Here is a 26,884-nt window from a genome sequence, read left to right as displayed (position 1 = left end):
ACGGGGGAGGGCGTGGTGGGTAACCCCCCCACTTTACTTAATAGAGATCGCGCCGCATTGTGGGGGCGTTGTGGGGGGCCTGTTTTTAGGGAAAAAGTTAAGTTTACAGTAAAATGTGGAGGGTTACAACCCCCCAAACCCCCCACAACGCCGGCGTGATCTCTATTAAGTAAACTGGGGGGGGCTCCCCAACAAAACCCCCCTGTCGGAGCCCCTAAAAACTGTAATTTTCTTCGGCGCGCGCCTCCGTCTTGCGCTCAGTTGTCGGCGCGCGCCTTTGTCTTTCGCCGACTTGTCTAACTTAAGGCACCTGTATAGAATCTGGGCCTTTGTATTTTTTTTTTATATAGATGGCTATAGCACCCGGCCATTTTAAACAAATGTACTGTGTGAGCCCTTACCACCACCCATTTTCAGGGCTTATGAATCCCACCAACGGTGGCCAGTACCTCACTTGGGGGCCTGATTTTATAAATGGCGCCAAGCTCAGTACAGTTGTTAGTCAACCACTAGGTGCCATTTATAGAATCCCGTCTAGTGGCACCTAGGAATGCTTAGGCATCCTGGAGATAAGTGCTGGTATATTAGGCCAGGTTTTACTAGCACCTAACTCAGATGCCTAACGATGCCTAAGTCAACCATGCCTATTCTCTGTCCCTAACCATGCCTACTTTTCAGGTAGGCATTGTTGAGCATTGGAAGGCACCTCTACTTAGGCATCGCAAGGCACCATGCAGAATTCCACGCCTAACTTTTAAAGTCAATCAATTTTTATTGAGAAAATAACAACATAAAAAGCAATAACAAAACAGCTCATGACAGCAAAATAAACAATCCACTAATAAAGAGGTAGTGGTGACAAGCTCGCTGAAATACAATAGCATAGCAGTATCAGTCAGTAATATTATCAGAAGCACCAGCAATACAGCACTATAGAAAAATAAAATAGAGTAAAATAAAATAGGATGCATCGCACAAGAATAACTCACGTGGTACACTCACAGTAAGCAATCAATGGAGACCAGATATTACGAAAAGAAGATTGAGAGCCTCTACACTCAGCCACTCTAGACTCATATTTATATGCAGAGAGAACCATAGACCACCATTGAGAAATAGATATTGGTTTTTGCGTCTTCCAATTAAGTAGCACAGTCTTGATGGCCCACGCCTAACTTTTAATTTCATGTCATTTTTTTAATTACTTATTCTATTACCATGTCATTTAAGCTGATTTAATTTAGGTTAGGCTTGGATTTTTAGTTAGGCATTGCTAAGTGACCTCAGTTACAGCGGAGCCTAACTAGGGCTTCATTTATGGAATCAGGCCCTTTGTGCTGCATCAGGGATTATATGGACCAATCAAGTATTCGCTTAAACCTTTTTGGTGGGACCTACTCTCTAACTTTTCAGATAAGTCACTATAAGCTGATTTCTGTTTCTAAGCACATTTCAGCTTTATTTTGCACAACACAGAACACTGGTTTAATGGAACAGGAAGTTTCTTATGAAGTCACTTCCTGTAAAGCCTGATGTGAAGGTCAGGTTCTCAAGCTATTTCCTCCCTTCAGGATGACCCTTTGTCCTAGTTTGTGAAAGGTTTGGTTGATTTTGTAGAGTTTGCTTAACGATTTTTTAAATATTATTAGCTTTTGTTTCTTTTTATATATGTTCTGCATTTTGAGGACCCCCGAGGCAGGCATTTCTCACCTAAATATTGTCCACATTGGGCCTCTGTGAATGCCATTTTCTTATTTGGAGTTGCAATAAATCTTCCAGCTTGCTGAACTCTTGAATCGTGTATCATCCCACCCTTTAGTCGTCGTCACTCCTTTTTAATTTTGCCCAGCACAGCATCAGCAACCAAAGAGATTGGAGTAGTGCAAGATTTTGGTTTGTTTAGCCCCTCCACCCATAAAGCTACCCCACTACCTCTGCTTCTACAAATACAACTGGTATCATTCTAGTGTGACATGAGAAAGAATCTACCAAAGAAACCAGCTGAGCAGCTGATTTCAAACGAACCATAACCTTTGCTACTTCAATGGAAGAGACTGCCAAGCCCCCCCCTCCCCCTCCCCACACTACTCCTTGCACTTGCTCACTACTTTCCTCATTCGTCTCTAACCCAATAGAGGATAGGATGGTAGTACAAGGGTGATGATGACCTCCCCTTAGACTCATTAAAATCATTCACCGACATTCTAAAGCTTTTATTTATTTGTCGAATTTTCACATATTACAAACACAACATTTGATTTGCAAAAAGGGTCACATAAGAAAAATAACATGATAATATAAAGTTAGCAGGAAAAGGGAATAGGGTTATACAGTCAATCAATGATTCCTTAAAGCTTTTAATGAGCCTTCCCCTTCTCAGACTATATTTCAATGACCTCCCACCTACCCTTCTACTCACCAGCCAACCCTACTGTGTCTGCCCCCCTCCTCTCCAACCTTGCCCCTCCCCCCCCCATCTCCACATAGATATTATTCATTCAGGAAATAAAAGCATATACATCAGGGGACAGACAGGTGCAAGTCGAGCACAGCTGTAGAGCTACAGTAATTACGCTAACCACAGTTAACCCTCAGGTCAGGCTTCAATTGGTTCAGTTCATTGAATAGTAGTTGAACTAACTGAGGTCTGACCTCAGAGTTAATAGCTCTACATCTGTTCTTATTTTTCTTGCCCTTCTCAACACAGCATAATGCTCCATAATGCAGAAAACTGTGGACAATGGGTACTACCTTGTGTGCACACATAAGTTTGTATGTGCACTCCTTTAATGCCACATGCCAGGAGTTGGAGATATTTTTACACATGCATTAAAAAATGCTGCCTTATATTTCAAATAGATATGGCGGCTAAGTTGATCGCAGCAAGGAAATCTCCCTGCTGCGATCAGCTGAGTGATCACGGCAGGGAGATCCCCTGCCGTGAAGTTGACCAGCAGGAGGGATGCCCAATCCCTCCCACTGTCACACCTGAGCCCCCCCTCCCTCTGGCAAATGTCCACGGCAGGAGGGATGCACAATCCCTCCCGTCACCACCACCCCAGAACTTTCCTCCCCTCATCTGATGATACCCTCCCTCCAAAGCCACCCCCACCTGTAGATCCCCCCCTGGCACCCCTCTAACTGGTAGATACCCCTTGGTACCCCCAGCCTCCCCCCATCCCCATCATACCTTTTAAGGTGAAAGTCCAGCTGAAGGGATGCATACACCATCAGGCCGGTAGGCCCACCACTCCAACATGGCAGGCCTTCCCCTTCCTGGTGCATTCTGAGATGCACCATGGAGGGGGCCAAAGGCTCCGATTGGCCCAGATGCCTAAGGCATCTCCATTAGGACTCAGAATGAATTACTGTTAAGAATGCTCTAGCAAAGGTGGACTGAATGAAACAATGGAAAATACAATAAAGTGTCCAAAAGGTAAATTATAAACTTGAAAAGTAAGGTGGACCACTTGTTGTATATATAATGTGATTTAAATCAAGGGAAAAAAGACCTCAAAATACCCCAAGAATATAATCAATAAGTCACAAACTTTTCGGGGTTGGGTATCATCACTGGTCAAAAACCCTTGAATGTATATTTTTAATTCAATTTTTAATCTTTTATAATACTTTCGTGATTAATTCTTAAATAAATAAAGTGATTATGAATCAATTTTATGTTGTTATTTCTTCGTTCTTATTAATGAGCATTGAATGACCAGCAAGCATATATTTCCAATTTGTATCATTTTCTTCTGGCTTAATTGAAAAACTATAAAAGCACTTATCTTAGTGGGTGACTTATTGATTACATTCAAGTGGTCCACCTTACTTTTCTAGCAAAGGTGGAGACACCAAGCGCTAACCAAGTGCGGGACCAACAGAGACTGCCTTTGTGGAACTCCAGTCTCTCAACATTTCTTTGAACCACAGCCAGCAACAATAGAAGTATCACATCAACTCTCAAGGATGTTTTCTGTGAAGCTGGTATGTTTTTATTGCTGTAGTCGAGGACCCCTGAATAAGGCAAATATTACCGAAACACAGCCCGTGTAGAGTCTGGATATCTGTTTACAGCAAGTGACTTTATTAATTGAAGCTTTGTTGGCTTTTATCATATCGTGTATTGCATTTTAATTCTGTATTAATTAATAACTGGATCTGGATGAGCTCCTTAGTTCCTTTTCCCATAGCACAACCTACTAAAGATACCCATCCAAACTATTCAATAAGACACAACAACTCTATTTTTTGGGTAATTAGCCGCAGCTCAGTTTATTGATACAAAACAACTTGTTTACATATTTTTCCACAACAATTAATATAAATCCAAGAGCTCCCCCCGAGCTACCCAAAACAAAGTGTTCAGTGCCCTCGACCCTGCCACTTCAACAAGGGTCTGAGGGGTGGCATGTCCCTCATGCCCCTTTTTCTCGGGTCACCTGACCCACCAGGCACGGCACCCCGCCGGCCCACCGCTCATCACCCGATGAGCCCCAATGACCGAGTAGCTCGGGGATCCGCCCCGAGCTTCTCCCTAAAACCAAGCAAAACAAAGGGAGGGTGGGAGGGAAAAACCGCGTTGGAGGACCCGAACAGTTACGGTCCTCCAAGCCCTCCCCTTTTATCCCCTCGGCTCCCCCGTGCACGCCCCAGCCCACCAATGAAATTCAAATTCGGCTTTTTAGCCTTTTGCAGGCCAATCAGCCACGACGCCGACTCGACCGCCCCCCGACCGCCCCACCGATCCCTAACACGGAGGCTCACCAGCCCCGTATTACATTACGCCCTTCGACACTAGGTCTTGGGCTCACATAAACATCATCGTTTTAACCTCTCGGAGTCCAGGGACTGGTTCCGCATTGTTTTGCTGAAAACATTTGTACTGTTGTGGTACCAGGGTCCATTGCTGTGGGAGACTGGACCATCTTTTTTGGCGTTGACCACTCCACAGGGTTGTTTGTTTTTCAGGAATACAAATATTGACATCACCAAATATAACATAGCAGTTGTGGAATAAGCTGTTGCCCGCCTGAGACTGAAGGAGACCTGGATGTTATTCTACTTGTGCAATAATGTCCGTGCATAATCTGACAAGATACATACAACATTGGACAAAGGCTAGATAATGTATGTGTCAGCTGAATAATATACAGTTTATTTCAGTCACATCAGATAATGTGAACAATCCAATCCAATCATTTGCTTCGTATACCGATTCATCCCTCAAAGAGGGCTTGGCTCAGTTTACAAGTATTAGACATCAAACAAAGAAGGGATCGAAATTGACGGAAAAGAAACCATTAATTAGAAGCAGATGGATTTGTTAGAGACTTTTGAAATAGATGAGTTTTTAACACTTTCCGAAAACTTGATAATTGAGAAAGAGGTCTAACCTCAGACAGAAGCTCATTCCACAATATTAACTGTAATTTTGATATTATTTACGGTAGGAAAACCAAGTTTATATTTCTGGGTCACTTCTGGAATTAAATGGCAAGCAAGACTTGAAAAAGATAGAAACAACAGGGGGGGAGGGGTAATCCCATACAGAATTTTAAAGATCACACTAGCACATTTAAAATGAATTCTCCAATAAACTGGAAGCCAATGAAGTGCCTTTAATAGAGGAAATGTCTGAAATCAAGCCACAGCTCCAGCTCTTTCACGGTTCTGCAGTTTGCACAGTTTCCTCACAGGCTCCGAATGTTCTATTAGGGGATTTAATTGGTTGAATTATTCGTTTTAGTTTTGTGTTGGAGAGATGAGGCAGGAATAGAGCGGCCCGCTGGTTAACAGAAAACAGTTTTCTTCTCCCTGTTACATGAATAAAAGCTAGGGCACGCCCAAGTACAAAATGAAGTGCTGGGGGAAAAAAAAGTAGATGTTGCAAGTTTGTTCATAAATGCTGCTTATTCCCGGGAAATTTACCGAGGATGACGAAGATGAATTGTACAGGGCTCTTCAGGGCCTGGCCTGTATAACACACCATGTATTTATCATTCATCATCTTTCATTTCAACCAGTGAGAACGCCTAAAAGCAAAGCCCTGAACTGCCCTAAAACTCTGTCACGCCAATAAATTCTTCGACAAAACCCTCGCCTTCCAGGCCGCCAAACTAAACCCATGGATAGCCCAATTAATCCTTGAGGCTCCAACCTACCTCAGCTTTAGAAAATTACTCAAAACACACCTCTTCCAACGCCACGACTCTTAAATGCCCCCTCCTCAAAGAATCCCACACCCTCCCCCCCTGTTCATCTCGCCCCACCCCCACCCTTCCTACTCCCCAATTTCATCTACTCCGTTGCCTACATCCCTGTTCAATTTAACACTTAACTCTATGCAAATCTGTTCAATTAACACTATGTTTAATTAATGTGAACCGCATGTAACTATGCATGTAACTATGTTTAATTAATGTAAATCTGTTCAATTAATACTTAACTGCTTGTAACCATGTTTAATTAATGTGAACCGCCTAGAACTCACTGGGTATGGCGGTATACAAGAATAAAGTTATTATTATTATTATTAATGAATCCATGGTGTAAAGACTGCAAGAAGAAATGAGTAGACTAGCTCTTAATGGTTAATGATATTAGTGATGGGAAAGCATCTTCCCTTCACAAAACATCAGCTGAGTAGCTCAGTGCTTTAATAATCCATTACCAATCAACAAATAGGGAAGGTGAAGACAAAAGCACCCTGCTAATAGTCTGCCAGGAAACTGTCATGCAAGTGAAGGCAAATGCATGTAAATCAACCTCATGCATATTCATTGTGGATATCCTGAATGTCTGACTGGCAAAGAGGTACTCCAGGACCAACATGGGAAAGACTGCTTTAAGGCAGGGGTTGTCAACTGAGTCCTAAGGCGACATTCAGCCAGTCAGGTTTTTCAAACTGTCTACTGAATAAACTTCAGGGCAGTATTTTCTTTTTACCATTACAGGTACCAAAGAAAGTGTTCTTTTAATTGCCTGAATATGTTGCTTCATAACTTTCATCAAGTTTTCCTATTTGGAGACATGTTTCCTCTCCAGAGCCAAATCGATTAGCTTTCCTATCCTAATAAGCAGACAACTTTGTCCAGCCAGACTACGCCCTTCAGGAAGCTCCTTGACCTGGGAACTTAATTGTTATTCACTTGCAGAACTCAACAACGGTTCATAGACAAAATCGCGTGAGACAAGGGCGCGCAGACAACTGAGCGCAAGGTTGACGGCGCGCCGAAGAAAAGCACTATTTTAAAGGGTTCCGACGGGGGGTGTTGGTGGGGAACCCCCCTATTTTACTTAACAGACATCGCGCTGGCGTTGTGGGGGGTTTGGGGGGTTGTAACCCCCCTCATTATACTTGAAACCGAACATTTTGCCTGTTTTTTAGGGAAAAAGTTCAGTAACCTTTCTTATTCAGAGTAGATTTCCTTAAAGAAAAACCTTTACAGAAAGTATCCTTTACAAGTTCAGTATCCTTCTGGCTCCCCCTCCCCCCGAGCAAAGCTGTCTGCCCCCAGCACCCACCTCCCCCCCAAATGTCTCTCCATGGCCCTCTTCTGTCTTCCTCCCCCCCAGAACAAAGCTGTCTGTCCCCAGCACACCTCCCCCCAAAGCAGCCCCCTTTCCCTATCTCTCCATGGCCCCTTCTGTCTCCACCCAGCACACCCCTCCCCCCAAAGCTGCCCCCTATCCCTCTCCCTGTCTCTCCATGGCCCCTTCTGTCTTCCCCCCCAGAGCAAAGCTGTTTGCCCCAAGCACACCCCTCCCCCCAAAGCAGCCCCCTTTCCCTCTCCTGCTGACTCTCTCTCTGGCCCCCTTTCTCTGTCTGTCTTTCTGTCCCTCTCCCTGCCCCTGTGTCTTTCTTTCTTTCTTTCTGTCATTTTTCCCCAGTTCCCTGAGCAGCAGCATTTCCATCCCACTTCCCTATGCAGCAGCAACAGCATTTCCCTCCTATCCCCCCTTTCCTGTGTAGAAGTAGTAGCAGCATTTTCCCCCACTCCCCCTTTCCCTTCTCTTCCCTTCTCTGTTCGGCCCCTCCCCCTTCTTTTACTGCCGTTGTCGATCCGGCCTGCTCCTGACCCTCCCACCGCCGACAAACCTCGGGGCTCCAGCCGCGTAGGCAGCACTTTAAACACGCTGCTTCGCGGCCTTCTACTGGCGATTTCCTCTGCCGCGTCTGTCTCCGATGATGTCATCAGAGACGCGGCAGAGAAGGGCGCGAAGCAGCGTGTTTATAGTGCTGCCTACACCGCTGGAGCTGGGAGGCGACGGAGAGGGCAGGGGGTGCTAGCGGCCGGCAGCCGCCGCTCCGCAGGTGGAGAGCAGGGAAAGGCGTGCATGCGCACTTGTCTTGCCTCGCGTGAGGCCAGACCGTAAGCCGCGCATGCGCACTTCCTATGGGTCGCTACAGCTCACGGAAAACGGACGCATGCATAGGAAGTGCGCATGCGTGGCTTACCGTTTTATTATATTAGATTGTAATTTATAGCTAAAGAGACATATGATCAAGAAACTGTTTTATTTTACTTTTGTGATTATGATAAACATACCGAGGGCCTCAAAATAGTACCTGGTGGGCCGCATGTAGCCCCTGGGCCACAAGTTTGAGACCACTGCTATAGATTTATGGACAAGTTAGAGACTTAGGAGTCATTTTGCTATGGTGCACTAATTTAGCTCATGCTAACGATTAGCGCACATTAAATACTAAGACACCCATGCTAATCATTAGGGCACCTAGTAAAAGGATCCCTTTATTAATTAATTACAAAACAGTGACACCCCCCCTTCCCATTCCTGGTACTGCTTGTAGGGTTTTTCCCCCCCCCCCCAAAATGAACATTTTCAATGCAATCTAAAATGAACAGAGGCACTCACTTTGGATTTATATCTATGCATTCTGCAGACTTGTATGTAATACCTAAAGCAAACATTGAAGCCTATCTAGCATCTCTTCCTTCCTCGAAGAGTCCTCTTAGATTGATATTTGTAGAGCTGGGAATGGAGGATAAAATGAGACAGAAACAGCGATTCAATTTGAAGCAGACTAAATATTCTTATAGGGCACGTTAAAGCCTAAGACCAATGGACACAAAATCAAAAGCGTTCCTTTAGCGAGTCAAAAAATAGGGCAGCTCAGTTGTAGATGAATCGATCGTAAACAAGAAAAGAAAAGGGAAAGTTAGGGCCTGTGCAAAAGGTGGAATATTATAGTCATTTGCATTAGGTGGAGTAGAAATCTCCTGTAGCCCTGCCAAAAACAAGAATCTGCATTCTGGATGACTTATATCTTTGTAGGTCAGTAGGATGCCAGGAGGGTGTGAAATAATTCTTCTTGGCTGAGGATCATGCAACGTGTTCATAAAAATACGAACATAAGAACAGTCACACTGGATCAGACCAACGATCCATCTCCTGTTTCCAACAGTGGTCCGTCCGGGTCACAGTACCTGGCAGAAACCCAAAGAGTAGCAACATTCCATGCTACCGATCCCAGGACAAGCAGTGGCTTCCCCCATGTCTTGTCTCAATAGCATGCTATGGAATTTTCCTCCAGGAACTTGTCCAAACCTTTCTTAATCAACCCAGCTATGCTAACCACTGTAACCACATCCTCTGGCAACACGTTCCAGAGCTTAACAATTCTTTGAGTTAAAAAAAAAAAAAAAAAAAAAAAGGTTTCGTATTCCCGTTAATTTCATGGAGTGTCCCCTGATTTCTGTACTTTTTGAAAGGCTGTAAAAATGATTCACTTTTACCCGTTCTAACACACTCAGGGATTTTGTAGACCCCTAATCATATCCATCCCCCCCAACCATCTCTTTTCCAAGCTGAAGAGCCCCTACCTCTTTAGTCTTTCCTCTTATGAGAGGAGTTCCATCCTTTTTATCCTTTTGGTCACTCTTTGAACCTTTTCTAATTCTGCTATATCTTGTTTTGAGATATGGCAACCAGACCTGTGCACAATACTCCAAGTGACAAAGCATTATAGAGGCATTATAATATTCTCAATCTTATTTACCATCCCTTTCCTAATTCCTAGCATCCTGTTTGCTTTTTTTTCCCTCAGCCACAAACTGGGCAGTAGATTTCAGCCTAGTGTCTGCATTGACGCCCAGATCTTTTTTCTTGGGTGCAGACTTCTAAGGTAGACCCTAGCATCAGGTAATTGTGATTTGGATTATTCTTCCCAATGTGAATCACATTAAATTTTATCTGCCATTTGGATGTCCAGTCTTCCAATTTCCTAAGGTCTTCCTGCAATCTTTCACAGTCGTCACGTGTTTTGACAACTTTAAATAGTTTTGGGGCAGCTGTAAATTTAATCACCTCACTTGTTGTTCCAATTTCCAAATTATTTATAAATATGTTAAATAGCACTAGTCCCAGTACAGATCCCTCTGGCACTTCACTAGAGAATGACACGGTGACTGTTAACTGCGGGTACCCCGCCGAAACAGGGATGTAAAAAAAAAAAAATGGTCGCCACAGGGACAAGGCCATTTACCGCCCCATGGAGCGGTGAATGGCCTTGACCCCGCAGTTAGTTGAGGAAGCATGTGCAAAATCCCTCCTTCCTCCCAATTGCGGTCCGGGGCATCTCCCTCCCTCCTTTCCCTTTTGATAGCTTCTTTTAATTTTCTCTTAACAAGCAGCCGGAGCCTTGAAGTCACGTGCGGCTGCCGGAAAGTCCTCCTCTGATGCGCCTTCCTCTTTCCGGTTGCCCCATTCCCAAAAGCTCTGCCTTCACCGCACAAGCCTCGAACATTTAGGATTTTAAAGTATTTGAGGCTTGTGCAGATGAGGACGGAACTTGCAGGAATGGGGCAAGGACAGGAAAAGAACTCGCCGGGACGGGAAAATGAGTTCCCGCAAGGACAGTGAAAAATTTGTCCATGTGTCATTCTCTACTTTACATAAAGATTTTTCATGGGTTGCTGCAGCTGGGAACATGCCAAGTTCCTGGTCATGGCGGCATCTTGCAAAAAGAGTTTTTGCAAAATCTATCTATGGATGTAGATAAACAGGAGCTTCTTTGCATTCCATAGCTAAAAGTTCACAAAATAGATCGTTTTCCTGTGCTTTCATCTTTGTACTGAAGATCCAGTGTCCTTCGCGTAATTCTACTACAAGTCAGCTTGAAGACCTGTTGGGAATGCCTTTTATGTTAATGTTACTTGTATTTTTGCCAAACAAAGATAACTACTTCATTAACCTAAGCCTTTTTGCTCTGTGAAATTTGTCCAACACACCCATGTGTGAAGCAATCCAGTTTCCTCGCAGCTAGTTTAGAATCCTGTAACTGTCTTACTTTTGACAAGACCTAGCATTTAAGGGTCATTAATTATAATAGAGTACTCTAGTTCATCTCTTAAGATTTTACAGCATTGTTTTCTTCCTGTCTTCAGAAAGAAGCTGCCTTACAAACTCAATGAAGCTTTTCTGGTCAAAAAAAAAAATAGTGTTGCAACTTTCAATTTTGGCAACGAGCCATGAAATTAATTATGGCTGTTCCATGTACTGCAACCTATCCTCCTGAAGAAATTCCATCTGCATATCAAAACTCAAAACCTGTGTGTGGAACAAATCTCATTTCCTGTTAAGAAAGGAGTTTTGAAGATCTTTTTTTTTTTTTTTCGTCATTTCTGTCAAAGCTTCTCTCTGATTACCAAAACCCTTGTCCATGCTCTCATCACCTCGCGCTTAAGACTACTGCAATGTACTTCTCTTGGACCTCCCGTGCACCCGTCTCTCGCCTCTTCATTCCGTTCATATTCCGTGAGAGCTGCTATTCTCACATTACCCCTCTCCTCAAGTTGCTTCATTGGCTCCCCATCCATCTCTGACTTACAAGTGCATTCGCTCTGAAGTAGAGGTCTGCACGGGAATGAGGATCGTGGGGGTCCCACGGGAATCACCCCATAACCCATGGGACTCCCACGGGGACCCCCCTCTGGCCCACAGGACTCCCACGGGGACCCCCCTCTAGCCAACGGGACTCCCACGGGGATGGAAGGCTTTGGAAGAAGGGTTCGTCCATATAATATAATGGACACACCAGCCTTAGTAAAAGAGGGGGTTTATAAGTTAATTACCTGGACAGGAAACAAAAAAAGAGTTCCACCAAAGAGATTCCACAAGGAAAACAGCAAAAGAAACTGTGGAATTGATGATCCTGTCAGAAGTAATTGCTGCTTTTTATGGGGACGGGCGGGGATAGAGGTAATTCCTTGCGGGGATGGGTGGGGACGGAGAGGATCCTGACGGGGACGGGTGGGGATAGAGAGGATCCTGACGGGGACAGGTGGGACAGAGAGGACCCTGACGGGGATGGGTGGGATTTCTGTCCCCACGCAACTCTCTACTCTGAAGTCCCCCGATATCTCTCCTCACTCATCTTTCCCTATGCTCCCTCCCTGTGATCTCCGCTCATCGGGCAAGCCCCTCTTATCTGTACCCTTCTCTTCCACTGCCAACTCCAGACTCCGTCCCTTCTTTCTTGTGGCACTGCATGCCTGGAACAGGCCGCCTGAATCAATACGTCGTGCTCCATCCTTGGCAGAGTTCAAATTCCAAGCATTCTGCAACCTTGAAAACAGTTTATCCTCCCAAACCTGCATGCATATGTAGCATATTTCTATTTAATGATATTATTACAATTTACAATGAGTGGAACAATCCGTGACTTAAAATCTAAGGTCCTCTTTTACTAAAGTGTGCTAAGCATTTTAGCGCATGTTTACCGTGCGCTAAATCAACACGTGCGCTAACCACTAACGTGTCCATAGGCTAACATGCACGCATTAGCGTTTAGCGTGTGATTAACACACGCTAATATTTATTGCGCGCTAAAAAGCATAGCCCACCTTAGTTAAAGAGGGGGTAAGTAAATAACAAGTAGACTTGGAGGTGAAAATGGGTCTATAGATCATAACTTTAGTGAAATTAGGAGATCTATGTCACTTAGGGCTAGATTCATTAACCTGTCTTCCGTGGGCGATCCATGGCCAATTCTAGCAGGCCCGACGAATTCACAATAGGGAAAAATTTAAATGAGGGCGATCGGAGGAACGCCCTCATTTGTTAACATGGATCGCTAGTGTGCGATTCCATGCATGCGCAGACCATCTGTAGATGGTCTGTGTATGCATCTAAGACCCCTCTGAGCCGTGACTTTTTTTTATTTTTACATTTTTGTAGCCCAGCGAGCCCTTGGTTTTAACCCGCTTTAAACCCACGGGTTATAACCACGGACTTGCAGTGCGGGGAAGGGCAGGAGAGATTTGGGGTGGCAGGCAGGAGAAATCCGGGGACGAGCAAGGCGGTGATTCGTGGGCAGAGCAGGCAGGAGAGATCGTGGAAGAGCAGGGCGGCGATTCGGGCCAGAGAAGGCATGAGAGATCGGGGAAGATAAGATCTGGGAAGAGCAGGGCGGCAATTCGGGGCAGAGCAGGCAGGAGAGATCCAGGGAAGAGCATCGGGGCGGCAGGCAGGAGAGATTCAGGGCAGCAGAGAGCAGGGCTTCAATGGAGCTGGAGAGTCGGAAAGACGTTTGCGACTGGTCCCCAGCAGTCGTTTCTTGGGTTGATCGTCCAGCCCAGTTGGTTTCAAAAATTTATTTGGTGAATCGCGTCCCTGTCTACTTTGCATGCGTTTCCCCCTCATTTGCATGCACGGATTGGAAGCGGATCGCAGGAGAGGTTAGTGAATCGGGCCGGAGGGAAATCTGGTCGCAAACCGATCGGTACATGATCGGTTTGCTTAGTGAATCCAGCCTTTAGTAGATGAATGTACCTTTACAATTACCTTCCAAGTGAAGTTCAATGACAATCAAATTTGTTTGATTTAGGAAGCTATGCTGTGAACTCACGCTAGTTCCATATCCGTGAGAAGAACAAAATTTTCAAAAAAATGCCGTACAAAATCAATACATTTTCTATTGTGGACTTTCTTACTGCAGCCTCTGGGAATCAGTTTCACAGGCAAGGTAATAAGTGACAGACCTGAACAGCAAGTTGTGGGGAAGTCAGTGCATGACACATTCAAACGTGAATCACTTAGAAGGCCTAGGAAGTTTCTGAGCAGCGGCAGTGGTGGATTCAAAAAGGCAGAGAGCTATAAAGCCTGCTGATACTTATGCCTGAGCAGTTCACAAATGTAACTGAAACATACAATTTTGGGGGGGGGAAAGGGATTTTTTTTTTTTTTTTTTTTGCTGCAGGAGCTAATGAGGCATGGCATAAGCAAATATTAAGTAGGGCAATATTCCTTCTGGCGCCACGAAAACAAAACAAGATTTGTTTTATTCAAAAGCTATTTTTATGCAGGAATGAATGAACAGGATAGAAAGTCAGCTGTAGGTAAAAATACACTAGGATTCAAAACCCACTCATGTTCTAAAGAATAGAATCTTATTGTGTGATTTTTTTATAACACTCAATAGACCCACTAATTACTATAATTGCATCAAAGCACTTCCCTACAGTTTTTAACTATTTCTTCAGCTCGTTAGACCTGACTGGAACCTACAGCTTTCCATAACTAAGGTTGCTTAATTAAAGGAACGAAGCAGAACTGAAGGAGGGGGAAAGTGTTAACAATTGGGAATGAGCCTAATTGACTATCCTAGGGGTAGGCAATTCCGGTCCTCGAGAGCCAAAGCCAGGTCAGGTTTTCAGGATATCCACCATAAATATGCATGAGATCGATTTGCACCTCAAGGAGGCAGTGCATGCAAATCCATCTCGTGCATACTCATGGTGGATATCCTGAAAACCTGACCTGGCTCCGGCTCTCGAGGACCGGAATTGCCTACCCCTGGACTATCCTAAACTAAACTACAACTTAGCTTTGTATACCGCAGGGGTGTCCAATGTCGGTCCTCGAGGGCGGCAATCCAGTCGGGTTTTCAGGATTTCCCCAATGATTATGCATGAGATCTATTAGCATACCATGAAAGCAGTGCATGCAAATAGACCTCATGTATATTCATTGGGGAAATCCTGAAAATCCGACTGGACTGTGGCCCTCGAGGACCGACATTGGACACCCCTGGTATACCGGGTCTTCAGCCAGAAAGGAGCTCGACTCGGTTAATAGTTACTAAAAAAAAAAATACTGAAAAAAGTAACAATTAGAAGTGTTTGGCAAATAAAATAGTTTTTTAAAGATTTATGAAAAAGTTGAAAAGGACCAGGGCCCCTTAAAATAAGAGGAAGTTTCGTTCCATAGTTGAGAAAATTTGAAAAAACCAAGGATTAACTCTCACTTCCTTCACTGGATTTTGTAAATTCTGTAAATCATTGCCATTTTTATGGAAAGATTGACTTTTTAAAATAAGATATAAGCACGCCCAGAGGACGACATTTTCAAGTTGAATTCCTTTTGGAACTCCTTTTGAATTCCTTTTGGAACTCCTTTTGAATTCCTTTTGGAACTCCTTTTGAATTCCTTTTGGAACTCCTTTTGAATTCCTTTTGGAACTCTCTGACCCCAGTAGCTCGGAGCAGACGCTTCATTTGTAAATGTTATGATCCACTTTTAATTCATTTTTGGTTGGAGAACTGTGTGTAGCTCTTTGTTGTGGTGGGGAGAATCTCGGTGAGGATGAGATCCAGAAGGCCTTGAGCATGCGCAGATGCTCAAGGCTCAGAAGCAGACCGACGTCAGGCACTTTTATCACCGGCGGTGCAGGGGTAAGGACAGGGCCAGTCGGAGAGGGGGGGGGAAGAGGCGATAGCAGCGCCGGTGGCCTTGGGTTGAGCATGGGAGTCAGGGTGCATCCGGCAGGAGTGAGCCAGCACTTGAGAGTCCCAGCAGAGGGGGTAGTGGCATCCAGGGGGGGTGCAGCGTCTGGGAGCGGCAGAGCCAACAGTGTCCAGTCGGGCTCTGTGGCGGCGGCGTTTGCTTAGTGAGCACCACTCGCAGTGAGAGGCAGCGAACAGCAGCAGAGGAGGAGAACTGGAGGAGCCACGTGGATGGGTCTGTGGCAGAGGCAGCGGTGGAGGCGTCCCTAATGGTAATTAAGTATTTGGGGATGTGGAACGAATTGTTCAAGTTTACACTAACTCTTATGGGAAAAGTTGCTTTGATATACGAGTGTTTTGGTTTAAGAGCATGCTTCTGGAACGAATTATGCTCGTAAACCAAGGTACCACTGTATTTTACTTCCACCTCTCATGCAATCAGCAGCCCCAAACCTGCCAGTATACTCTTTTAACAAACGTGGTTCAAGGCTACCAGCACCTCCAGACCTGCCGGTAATTTTGCAGCATTAAAGGTCAGTAGCTTTATTTTGTGCATCATCCAGCAATGTCTGGGCATCGCCTGGAGTGCTTATTTTCATAGGCAGTGGAATGCTTTTTTGTTTGGGGGTGGGGCCCTACAAGCTCCACCCAATCTCCGCCCCAATAACAGTACTAATTGTAATACCATTTTTTCCATTCATTTTTCATATATACACACACACAATATAATCTTATTAATAATACATAATGGTTAACCACAAAATTAAACTACACAAAGCACTCTGTACATATGCTTCTCAACATTCATTCCTACCAGAACACAGATAACCCCTATGTAAATACGGAACTACAAACTAAAAGTACTAATATATATAAATTAAACCTTAAGATTTAAGACTCTGCATGCAGTACAACCCCAGAGAAATAGAAACAAATGCATATAGACAGCAGATGTAAATTCCCAAAATTGGCACAATTCAATCACTAAATTGAAAATAAAATCATTTTCTCTACCTTTGTTGTATGGTGATTTTGGTTTTCCAAACCATCTTTTCCCAGTCTCTGGCTGCACTTCCTTCTGTCTGTGCTCTTAACTATGTATCCAGGGCCACCTTATCTATTTGCTGTTTTTCTCTCCTTCACATCCATCTTTTCAACTACAGTAAGGCAGGGTACTATAGTTCAAAAACACAAAGGGAGTGAAATGAAAATACATGACTATAGATAAGAACTCACTCCTAATATATCAGTTTGTATTGAAAAAACTCTTTCATTGATTAGTGATGCTCACATACGCTCAGAGAAGTAGAGCTCTAACGGAGAGTGTTATCCTCCCTGGCGGAGCTCATTGTCCAGTCATAGCGTATGTTTTTTTCACAAATCTCTAGAGCTGATCTTTCTACTGATGACATAAATAATTTTTACATTTTTTTAAAATTTATATTTGTTTTTCTTGGTTGTATATGATTATAAAATGAAAACCCGCAATTCTAAAGATCATTTTTACTTAGCTTGAATAGAATACGGGGGTGTCAACTGACCCCTCCCCCCTCTGTCAGTTATTTTTAAGGCGCAGTGCGCAAGTACTGATCAGTTGTCAAATGTAAATGAAAATTTACGTTTATCACATGCGAAGTTCTAAGTAAATCTCCTTGTTGGCAGTGCAGCTGCCAGTGAGCTTTCTGAGTGTCCATGTCGGATCTCCTGAAGCAGAATCCGAAACGGGCCACGTTGAGACTCCCATATTCTATTCAAGCTAAGATTATCTTAGAATTGCGGTTTTTCATTTGCTAATCATATACAACCAAGGAAAACAAATATAAATTTTAAAAATATAAAAATTATTTAGAAAGATCAGCTCTAGAGATTTGTGAAAAAACATATGCTATGACTGGATGGTGAGCTCTCCGTTAGACTCTACTTCTCTGAGCGTATGAGACTATCACTAATCAATGAAAGAGTTTTTTCAATACGAACTGATATATCACGATTGAGTTCTTATATACATCCATCTTTAGCATTAACTTTTAACATTCAACTTTCTTCCATTTTTCTGCTTTCTTCTCAAAATCTACTTTTCCATGCCTTCCCTTCCCATGTGTACCATCTCCTCCCTCTTTCTGCTCCCCCTACTCCCATCTATCCATAAGAAGCATTTCTTCTCATCTCCTCCCTGCCGCACCCATTGCTGGGCACCATCTCCTCCCTCTGTCTCCCCTTTCCCTCCATCCCTATGCACCATCTCATCCCTCTGCCATGGTCAGACATCTCTGTCTTCCCCATTACCCCTTCATATGTCTGGCATATTTCTCCTCTCCTTCCCATAGCCTGGAATTTCTCTCCTCTCCCATGGTCTGGCATCTCTCTCTCCTTCCCTCCCTCTTCCTGAGGTCTAACATCTCTCTTTTCTGCCATTTGCCATCTCTCTCTCTCTCCTTCTCATTCCAGTGGTCTGACATCGCTCCCTTCTTTGGGTCATCTCTCCTCCCTCCCAGTGTAACATTTCTCCCTTCCTCCTCTCCACCACTATCATGTCCAACAATTCTTCCTCTTTCTTCCTTTCCCCATATACATCATCTCTCTTTCCTTCTCACGCCACACACCTATGCCCAACAATTCTGTTCCTTTTCCCTTCCCCATGGGCAGCATTTCTTTCTTTCACTTCCTACTACTCTACCTGTGCAGCATCTCGCTTTTCCTCCATTCCTAACCCTCCCTCCACCCCTCGCCCATGCATTTGTCCTTCCCAACCCTCTCCCAGTATGTCCGGTATCTGTCTTTCCAAACCCCTGAGCATCTGTCCTCCCTGTCTTCCCAACTCCCTACCCCCTGCATCTCCCTGCACCCAGCCCCCTTCCCTCCCTCCCTACCAGGCTGTGCACCCAGCCTCCTTCCCTCCCCCCTCTCAGGCACTGCACCCAGCCCCCTCCCATCCCAGTCAGACTCTGCAGCCAGCCCCTTCCCTCCCCCTAGCAGACTCGGCCCTCATCCTCCTACCACGCGACTAACTCGGTGGGTGGCGGGAGCCAGTCAAAAAGCCGCTCAGCGCCGAGCAGGAGTACCGAAGCGCGCTCCTGCTCGTTGCCGCTGAGCGGCAGAAGAAACCGCGGCTGCAGCCACCCACCGGGTTAGCAGCGGGCAGGAGCGCGGAAAGCTCGCTCCTGTCCGCTGCACCTGTGGACCACCAGGGATAAATTTAGGGGGGAGGCCACGGCCTCTGTGGTGCCCCCCCCCCCGTTCAAACGCATATGCTTATTTTGATATTAATGAGTTGGTTGTACTACATTTCCATACTATTCTCTTACAGAGAACGGAAAGCGCAGTCATTTGGGGCAAATTCGGAAGCTAAAATGTTTGCACGCTATACCTAAGCGACGAGCGTTAAAGGCACGGTATTGTGAGCAAGGTGGTGGCGGGGCCTTCACCCTTGCAACGCCCATACTGGCCTCTCCCCGGTAAGGAAACTGGTGGCACGCGCACCACACCAGGCTAGAACACATCCGAACGCTCTCCCCTGCAGCCGGAGCCGCGAAGTGAAATCACGTGCGCTCTCCTTCCCTTTTAAGGATGCTCGGCGGGCCGCGCGCAAGGGGGGGCGGGGAGAGGCGAGAGCCGCTCAATTGGTCGCCGGGTTGCGCCTTCCTCGCCCGCCATTGGCCGCAGCGCAGCGCAGCGCCTCCCCCCCCGTATAGCGAGCGCGCTCGGCGGCCGTTCAGGCGCGCCATTGGCTGAGGAACCGGGGAGCGCCCGCCCCCCCCGTCCGGCGAGCGCGCGGCCGCCCGTCGAGGCACGCCATTGGCTGAAAAGTAGGTTAGTGGTGCGACGTCTTAGCCCGAGCCGAAAGTAGGTCACGGACGGGCTGCTGTTTACCAACCTGGGCTATTTCTGCTCCGGGGCCGGGATTTGGCTCCGCGCTTTGGCCGGTGAGTGGCGGCGGCGGCTTCTTGCCTTTTCTTTGCCCTCTCCCAGGCTGCCGTGCCCGGGGAAGCTTTCAAAGCCGGGGAGCGGAGCGGGTGGTTGGTGATGGTAGGGGGGGGGGGGTGAGGGGGTGACGGCGCGAGGCTTTCCTCGCGGGGGATGACAGCTGCCGCCCGCGTGGGTGACAGAGCGCGCTGGGCGCCGCCTCCCTCCTCGTGAGTCTTCTGTCCCTTTTGCTACAGTATCTCGTCCACCTGAGGGGACCTGCGGTGGGACAGGCCAGGTGGAGGCTGAGCGGATACTTTGTTTCCTTTGAAGAGGGTTTTCCCCCGGGGAGAGTTTCGCGTGTTTGGTGTGTTTTTTTTTTTTAAAGTTCATTGCGTTCTTTAAAAAAAATATGTATGCAAATATTATTATTATGAATTTAATTGTAATGAATATCTCTTTGTATCTTATTCGATATTGATTTGATTCCTTCAATAAAATGTTAGACATTTTTTTAAAGTTCCTTGCGTGCTCTTGACAGCACCTGCACCGTCTCGCGCCCAGTGGGGCGCGCGCGACGCTCTCTTTTGACAGGTGACTGATGGCGCCAGGAATCTGTACTCGTCTCTCGCTGGGGGGGGGGGGGGGGGGTTACGCTTAAACGGGCGGCCGGCTCGGCCGCTGCGGGATCCTAGTCCTTTCCCAGCCAGATTCTTGTTGTTAATGGTGCGGGGAGAAGCGCTGTGCGAGGAATGTTGGGTGTGTTTCTGTGACTCGCTCATTTTTTGGTGGTGACCAAACGCGTTAGATGTCTCAGGAACTTGCCTGATCCGGGCTCTTTGGTTTTGAAGGACTTCTCTTCCTATCTGGCGTGTTTCTTTTTTTTCTCTCCGTTGCCAAGTTCTCTTCAAGTGTATTCTTTTTGCAGGTTGCCACCTTTTCTCATTATGAACTGCTTGTGATGTTGCATGTTGTAAAAGATGGTTGAAGCCCTCTCTTTGCACGAAACGTTTATTTCTGCAGGGCAGTGGTAGGTGTTCTTAGGTGCATAAAACCCCTGTAGGTGACCAGGTTGAACTGGGTTCCAAGAGTCTGTTTTCCACTTGGAGTCTGTTAGAAATAAGTGAACAAGTACTATCCTGCAGAAAATCCGTGCTAAATTTATTAAGGTCAAGTCCTTGCTTGATAGCATTTTCAGCACTGTAGAATTGATAAATGGTAGCAGCATTCGGTGCTGTTGAATTATGAAGTCAATAACAGCTAGACAAGCCTTGACACCATATTGATCTGTGCTTCAGAAAAGGCAGTAGAGCAAGTTAAAAAAATAAAATAAAATAAACATAAATGTGCAGAGAAATTCTAGAAATTGTGTTTAATATTACAGGAAAACAAGCTTGTTAGCACTAATAATCGGGTGATAAAAATTAATTATTGGCATTAATTAGTGACAATTTGGATGTATAGTCACATCTTGCTAAGCACTATTCTATAAAGATGCATGTGTGAATCCTTTAGTGTGCAACAGAAAAGGGGGCGTGGCCTTGGGAGGGGTCAGGGCGTTCACTGAAGATGCACGCACTATTATAAAATTCAGGGTATCTGGGCCTAATTTAGGCTCCGGGATTTACACCGGAATTCAGTTGTGTAGAAAGTTGTGCCTAAAAGTTGGGGTGGATCCCAGCGCTATGCGCTATTCCGGTGTTTCTCACCTCGGTCCTGGAGTAAACCCCCCCCCCCTCCCCCTTGCCAGTCAGGTTTTCAAGATATCCGCAGTGAATATGCATGAAAGAAATTTGCATAGAATGGAGGCAGGGTAATGCAAATCAGGACCGAGGTGAGAAACGCTACGCTTATTCTATAAACAGTACCGAACATGGAGCACCATGTAAAGAATAGTGCTCTGCATGCACTTATTCAGTGCTCAAAATTGGGTGCCATTTTGTTCTTGAGTCCAAATAGATATTACCTATCTTTCTTCCTCCTCCACAATAAAGGAGAAAAAAAATATATATATATATATTTTTTTAAACCCTAAGCCACCATTGCCTAGTTCAGTCCTCTAGTGCCAGACCCAGTATTCCACTGCACCTTGCTTTCTCACCTGCTGCGGAGGCATCGCTGCAGCTCTCCAATGTACTTTGAATTACCCCAATATTTAATGTACCTTAGCTCCCACCCATTCACCCTGGGCTTCTACTGCAGCATTCCAGCCTACCTTGTGCCCCATCCACCATGGACAGCAGCACTCTTCATACCCTTTTCCATAGCTGTGTTTTGCTCTAACTCTTAAATCTCCAGTGCTCTGTCACCACAGTATCCACCCTGGAAGCTACGGCTGTAATAGCAGCACTCCACTCCATCACATCCCTTTCCCTTCTATAGATTTTGTCACACATCACCCTGTTCTCTGCAAAAGTCCAGAGGACCTTGTTCGTTCAAATTTGTTTGACATCTGGAATATATCAAAAGAGAGAGCCACAAAGCAGAAACATCTAGCTTCAGTGTATTTGTGTATCTAACTTCAGTGTATTTGTAAATTATGAATTTAACTCTCAAAGATGTGTTCTTAGCAGCTTAAAAAAAACTATAAACATGTGAACACAGAAGTCAAAGATTGTGAATATTTTTAGGGCTCCTTTTACTAAGCTGCGATAGCAGTTTTTAGCGTGTGCAGAATTGCCGCGCGTGCTAGACGCTAATGCCAGCATTGATCTGGCGTTAGTTCTAGCCACGTAGCACGGGTTTAGCGTGTGCGGCAATTCTGCGAATGCTAAAATGCTATCGGAGCTTAGTAAAAGGAGCCCTTAATGGGTTCATTAGAACTTGTTATTCCGCATAGGGCTAATGCATAGATCTCAGCAGTTTACATATCAAAAATACCATATATACTCGAATATAAAACCATTTGAAAATAAACTGAGATGCCATTTTTACTCCCCTTTTCAGGGGAAAAATGATAACGAATATAAACTAAGGGTTTATATTCTACTATTTCTCCCCTACATCCCCCAGACATTCTTGCCCACTCTCCCTCCCTCCCAGTGGTGTCCCTCCTCTGCCCAGACTGCACTGCAGTGCACCCACAGTTCTCCCAATGTCAGTAACCCCCATCCCAACAATTCCCTACTGTCAGCACACTCCTCCCTCCCTCTTCCCCCACCCCCTTCCGGCTAGACCCCCAGGTCTACTGAGCTTACATGGTGGTCTAGCCGGACATTGGGGCAGGAGTGACTCTCATTCGCTCCTGCCCATGCTCTCTGGGCATCATTTTCAGCGCCAAGAGAGCGTGGGTAGGAGCGAATGAGAATTGTTCCTGCCCCAATGCCCTGCTAGACCATTAGGGGAGCAAGGTAAGCTTAAGGATCCTACCGTTGGGTCCAGGAGGGAGGTAGGCCATGCCTCTTTGGATTGGGGTGAAGAGGGAGGAAGGGCTGTGATGACGATGGGGAAATTGCTACATCAGGGGGGGCTGATGATGGGGGAACTGCTGGTTCTGGGTGGAGAAGAAGGAACACTACTAGGTTACTAGGTGGGTAGACTCAAGTATAAACCTAGATCCCCATTTATTTTGGCCCAAAAATCTCGGTTTATGTTAGAGTATATCAGGTAATAGGTCAGATTGAAAGAAACTGCAATAATGATAGGACAAGACACATTCATAAGAGACATAAGTGGTACAAGTGGATCAATTTTTTACTCCAACAAAAATTACAAAGCTAGGAGACACTTGATGAAGTTACAGAGAAATACTTTTAAAGTCAATAGAAGGAAATATTTTTCACTCAGAGAATAGTTAAGCTCTGGAACGAAGTGGTTAACATAGTAAATGACGGCAGATAAAAACCTGAACAGATCATCCAGTCTGACCATCAGTTACATGCATTATAAATTCATGATTAAATTAAATTGACTTTTTTAAAATTTGATTTTTCTGGGCCAAAGACCGTAAAGTCCACCCGGTACTATCCTTAGGTTCCAACTACTCGAGTTGCCATCAAAGCTCAATTCAGCCTATCCAACCATCTCATCATTTGCGGGATACATACCATAAAGTCTGACCATTAATTCCCTCATGTTCCAAGTAACTGGAGTTCCCATCGGTGCCCTCCCTAGTCCATCCTACACTGGGCAGACTTGCACGGTCTGTGTCTGTATATGGCCGTTTGGGGGAGGATGGGCTGGAGAGGGCTTCGATGGCTGGGAGGGTGTAGATGGGCTGGAGTAGATTTCGATGGAGATTTCGGCAGTTGGAACCCAAGCACAGTGCCGGGTAGAACTTTGGATTCTTGCCCAGAAATAGCTAAGAAGAAAAAAATTTAAAAAATTTAAATTGAATCAGGTTGGGCAGACTGGATGGATCATTCGTGTCTTTATCTGCCGTCATCTACTATATTACTATGATTCACCATATAAGGGACATAGACCATGTATGTCTGCACAGAACTGGCCTCAGATCTTCAATTTATACCAATAATTTTCTAATTATAGATCTTCTGTGTTTATCCCATGCTTTTTTTTTTTTTAATTCCATCACCATTTTCCTTTCTACCACCTCTCTCAGGAGAGCATTCTAGGCATCAGCCACTCTCTCCGTGAAAGATAATTTCCTAATATTACTCCTAAGTTTAGCTCTCCACAACCTCAATTTATGCCCTCTAGTTTTACCATTTTAACTTCTCTGGAACGTTTTAAGTATTTAAACGTCTGTATCATATCTCCCCTGTCCCTCCTCATCTCCAAAGTATCCATATTCAGGTCTTCCAGTCTCTTCTCATACGGTTTTTTTTGGGTGCAAATCCCCTACCATTTTCATCACCTTCCTCTAGACTGCTTCTAGTTTTCTTATATCCTTTATCATATACGGCCTCCAAAACTGAAATCAATACTACAAATATGGCCTCACTAATGACCAGTACAGGGACATCAACACATCCCTTCTTTCTATGCAGCCTAGCATCCTTCTGGCTACAGCTACTGCTTTATCACACTGTTTCATTGTCTTCAGAATGTAGCTGGTTTTAAAAAAGGTTTGGACAAGTTCCTGGAGGAAAAGTCCATATTCTGCTATTGAGACAGACATGGGAGAAGTCACTGCTTGCCCTGGGATCGGTAGCATGGAATTTTGCTACTATTTGGATTTTTGCCAGGTACTTGTGACCTGGATTAGTCACTATGGGAACAGGATACTGGGCTAGATGGACCCAGTATGGCTATTTTTATGCTCTTGTAGTGGGAAAGCAGAGTTTATGCTGATCAGTTACATACAGTAGAAGCTTTGACTTCCCTCTTAATATTAACCTTGCAGATCTTGTATATTCCTATGTGGCTTGCATCTTATTCTCCACATGCCTCTCTCTTAATGAAAGTATTGAATACATGAAAGAATGGATTGTAGGTACTGTAATTATAATTAGAACATGATTAATAGAAATTACTTTATACATTGTTCTGTCAACAGCATGGTACAGTCATATAAAATAGCATTCTTTATTTTTTATTTAGTAGATTTAAAGCAAACAGGAGAAAATATTTCTTCACTCAACGTGTAATTAAACTCTGGAATTTGTTGCCAGAAAATGTGGTGAAAGCAGTTAGCTTAGCAGGGTTTGAGAAAGGTTTGGATAATTTCCTTCAAGAAAAGTCCATAAGCCATTATTAAGATATGTTTGCCAATTTACTTATTTAAATATTCAGATAGGCAAGTTAAGCATTCATAGCAAATGCACAGCATGCTTTTAGTATCAGGCCAATGATATTTATGGGATGAATACATGCAGTGCATCTGATGTCCTGTTTGCCATGAAACTAATTGAGTCAATATTCAGCATGATTTAACCAGCCAGAGATGGATCCTGGCCAGTTAAATTGCTTTTTCGGGGCTAACCAGTCATTTTAGCAGACATAACAAGTACTACTACTAATCATTTCTGTAGTGCTGGCAGATGTACACAGTACTGTACATTAAACATGTAAGAGACCATCCCTTCTTAACAGAGCCTACAGTCTAATCAAACCAGACAAACAGAACAAATAGAAGTTAGGGAATTTCTTACAGAGGGATTAATAAACAGACATGGGTACTTTACAAGAGAGTAAGAATTAGGAGTGAAAAACAGCCTTGGAAAAGTGTTTTTTTAACCTAGACTTGAACACTTAACCAGTTAGCACAGCTGAAAATAAACTCAAACTGGCTATTTGGGGAGTATTCTGAGGGCAGAGTCGGAGGCATGTGGGATCTCATAGAGATAGGAGGAGATAGTGGATGCTGTAGAGAGGCACATTTGGCCTTTATCTGCCATCATATTTCTCTGTTTTTATAGCCATAATACTCTAAGACTGGAAGGGGTAAAACGCGGACCTGACGGACCTCACGGATCTAAACCCGCACATCCTTAAAAATCTGAGGTCCGTGCCGCTTGTAGTTAAGTTTCTGGCTCTGACAGACCTCGGTGACAATTTAGTGCTGACGGATCCGTCTCAGCATAGGGAGGGAAAAGTATTAGGATCCATCAGCACTACAATATCATCGAGGTCTATCAGAGCAGATTTCCTGGGGCTGCAGGAAACCAATTTAAAGGATTCGTTTTAGAGCCGCTTCAGCACTAATCTCTGGTTCCGACAGACCTCGGTGACGGATCCTAATACTTTTCCCTCCCTATGCTGAGACGGATCCGTCAGCACTAAATTGTCACCGAGGTCTGTCAGAGCCAGAAACTAACTACAAACAGCATGGACCTCAGATTTTTAAGGACGTGCGGGTTTAGATCCGCGAGGTCCGTCAGGTCCGTGAGGTCCGCGTTTTACCCCTTCCCTTCTAAGACCTCACAATGCAAGTGTTAAGAGCCTTAGTCTATAACCATAAAGCTTTATGATCTCGCAATGCAGGTGTAAAGAGCCTTAGCCTATAGGGAGAGCAGGAGATAGTGGATGTTGCGGATGGGCAGACTGGGTGGGCCATTTGGTCTTTATCTGCCATCATGTTTCTGTTTCTATAATTACCTGGATAACCACATAAATAGGACCACATAAAAGTCAGTCCTATCTTTATTTGGTAACACTTAATGTCACACTTAAGTGGCTATATTTTAGCCGGCTCTGCAAACCCAGAAGTTCAATGCTGATGCCAGGACATGGTCCGTCATTGAATTTCTGGGTTCAGCACCAACAGCTGTCGGCAAAATGCCGATCGCCGTCTGCTGAATATTGGGCCCAAAGCATTTTTGAATGAACAT

At 44.8% G+C, this 26,884-nt stretch overlaps 1 protein-coding gene across 2 annotated transcripts in view; it reads left to right on the top strand.

Annotated features, from left to right (window-relative positions):
- Positions 1-19,549: 19,549 nt before the first annotated feature.
- ARNTL (aryl hydrocarbon receptor nuclear translocator like) overlaps positions 19,550-26,884 on the top strand; it is an 84,635-nt gene continuing 77,300 nt past the window's right edge. For both annotated transcript variants that reach the window (XM_033928833.1, XM_033928831.1), the window contains exon 1: positions 19,550-19,672. The gene's annotated coding sequence lies outside the window, so the exon portion shown is untranslated. The remainder of the gene's footprint in view (positions 19,673-26,884) is intronic.

This window comes from Geotrypetes seraphini, chromosome 19 (genome assembly GCF_902459505.1).
Source record: "Geotrypetes seraphini chromosome 19, aGeoSer1.1, whole genome shotgun sequence".
Taxonomy (NCBI): domain Eukaryota; kingdom Metazoa; phylum Chordata; class Amphibia; order Gymnophiona; family Dermophiidae; genus Geotrypetes; species Geotrypetes seraphini.
This window is presented reverse-complemented; position numbering and strand designations above follow the sequence as displayed.